Below are 2947 nucleotides of genomic sequence, written 5' to 3' on the forward strand. Positions count from 1 at the left end.
AGATGGAAAAATATTCCATGCTCATGGATTGGCAGAATTAATATTGTGAAAATGTCAATGTTACCCAGGGCAATTTACACGTATAATGCAATCCCTATCAAAATACCATGGACTTTCTTCAGAGACTTAGAACAAATTATTTTAAGATTTGTGTGGAATCAGAAAAGACCCCAAACAGCCAGGGGAATTTTAAAAAAAGAAAACCATATCTGGGGGCATCACAATGCCAGATTTCAGGTTGTACTACAAAGCTGTGTTCATCAAGACAGTGTGGTACTGGCACAAAAACAGACACATAGATCAATGGAACAGAACAGAGAACCCAGAAGTGGACCCTGAACTTTATGCTCAACTAATATACGATAAAGGAGGAAAGACGATCCACTGGAAGAAAGACAGTCTCTTCAATAAATGGTGCTGGGAAAATTGGACATCCACATGCAGAAGAATGAAACTGGACCACTCTCTTGCACCATACACAAAGATAAACTCAAAATAGATGAAAGATCTAAATGTGAGACAAGATTCCATCAAAATCCCAGAGAAGAACTCAGGCAACACCCTTTTTGAACTTGGCCACAGTAACCGGAGAAGGACAAACAGTGTATGTTCTCATTCATTTGGGGAATATGAATAATAGCGAAAGGGAATATAAGGGAAGGGAGAAGAAATGTGTGAGAAATATCAGAAAGGGAGACAGAACATAAAGACTTCTAACTCTGGGAAATGAACTAGGGGTGGTGGAGGGGGAGGAGGGTGGGGGGTGGGGGTGAATGGGTGACGGGCACTGAGGGGTACACTTGACGGGATGAGCACTGGGTGTTATTCTGTATGTTGGTAAATTGAACACCAATAAAAATTAATTTATAAAAAAAAAAAAAGAAAAGAAAAGCAATGAGAATTTTGAGGAAAAAATAGTAGTGAGATGCCACCAGTTATTACAACCTATTACAATAATAATAATTAAATAAAATAATAATATTATTATTACAAGGTATAATAATATTATTACAAGGCAATAATAATTAAAACAAGGTGATATTAATTCAAGAAATGAGACAGATGAGAAATGATCCAGGAACAGTCACTGTTATATGTGACTTTAATATACAGCAATAGAAGTATTGGAGTGACTGGCTGGCTCAGTCTGTAGAGACTCTTGATCTCAGAGTAGTAGGTTCAAGCCCCATATTGGATGCAGAGCTGATTTTTAAATAAATGTCAAAAAAAAAAAATAACCAGAAGTGTTAGTGCTATCAATTGGGGCATTTTTGTTGTCTTGAAGCTTTGATGAAATCCTAAATCTCAGGACCCAAGGGATATTTGTTGTACATATTTTAAACAGAGAAATGAGATACATGCCCACCATCTTACTAAGAAATACAACATGGATCCTGTCACCCTTTAAGGCTACTTTAAAAGAGAGTAGGATTTCAAACATTGTCCTCAGGGTGAGGCTTCCTTTGGAGAAAACTGCACACTTGGGAGAGATTACTATGTTTTTCTACCACTTCTCACAGTGGTAGAATTTTGCTTCTTCATTATCTCCCCATAAAACTGAGGGGAGTTTCAAGAGAATCACTGACCAAGTCTGGTTTGACTGATACAGAGAAGCCATTTCATCATCCAGCCTAGATGCTTGCTGAGCTATACAACTTAGGTCTTGCCTGGTAAAGCTATTAAAATAGAAAATAGTTAAGAACGCCTTAAAGGAAACTTGTTCTGGGTTATCTGGAGTTTGGGGAGCGTAGAGAACACTGTCTGGCTCTTCCCTAGAAAAGTCTGGATATGAAAGGCTGTCTAGAATTGCCTTGATGGCAGGGCAAAGACCAATCTGCAGATTTCAAGGCAACTGAATTGCTGAATTTCTCTGCAGTTCTTAAAGAACTTGGATGTAGTGAGTCTAGACTGGTACCATTTTGAAAACATTTCCCCAAAGAACTGCCTGCTTGGATAAGTGGATCATAGCAGGGAGAGGTTGTGTGAGTGTGGATCAAGAAACAGGAGTTGAAGGAGAGTGTTACAAGGTCAGCAAGACTGTACATCATCTTCATAATGGACAGCGGTCTGAGGAGCCAGAGAGGAGGGGGTCTCCAAACAACTCACCAAATCACCCCCTACAAAAGGGAGTTGGCCTTTGGCTATCTGTTCTTGAAGACTCTTTTCAACATTCAGTCAAGTAAAAAGATATTTTTGTTTCTTTTCATCTTATCCCTAACTACTTACTTTTAACTCGGATGGGCCAAAAATAAGGTTGGGTGAGTGAATGGAGAGGAGGGAGTGAATGAAAGCAACAATATCCAACTAAACATAGGAGCAAAGAGAAGACACTTGAACTTGAAAGGAAGATGAATTTTTAAAAATTTCATTGGGATAGGAATTTTTAATACTCAAAAATCAGGGCTATTCACTATTATCCAAAAATGGTTATAGAAGCAGTGGAATCCTTAGTGGTTTAAAAATACATCTACAAATTCCTTTTTAAAAAATATTTATTTATTTTAAAGAGAGAGAGCATAAGCTGGAGAGGGGCAAAGGGAGAGTAGGGAGGGGGAATCCCCAAGCAAACTGCCCACTGAGCACAGAGCTCAATGCAGGGCTCCATCCCATGACCCTGAGGTCATGACCCTGTGATCATGACCCAAGCAGAAATAAGATCCAGCCACTCAACTGACTAAGCCACCCAGGCACCTCTTCTGCAAATTCTTTGACACTCCTCCTATCGAGAGACAGTCTATGTCTCCTCTTCTTGTGACTGCTGTGATGAATGAAATATGGCAGAAATTGCCATGGGTGACTTCCAAGGCTAAATTAGGTAAGAAATATAGCTGGCTTGCTGGCTTCTGTTGAGCACTTACTCTGGGAGCCTTAGCTACCATGTAAAAAGTTCAGCTATATTGAAGCCATCATATGGAGAACTCACATGCACATATCATATTAAGAAAAA

Source organism: Nyctereutes procyonoides, unplaced genomic scaffold (assembly GCF_905146905.1).
Source record: "Nyctereutes procyonoides isolate TBG_1078 unplaced genomic scaffold, NYPRO_anot_genome, whole genome shotgun sequence".
Classification (NCBI taxonomy): domain Eukaryota; kingdom Metazoa; phylum Chordata; class Mammalia; order Carnivora; family Canidae; genus Nyctereutes; species Nyctereutes procyonoides.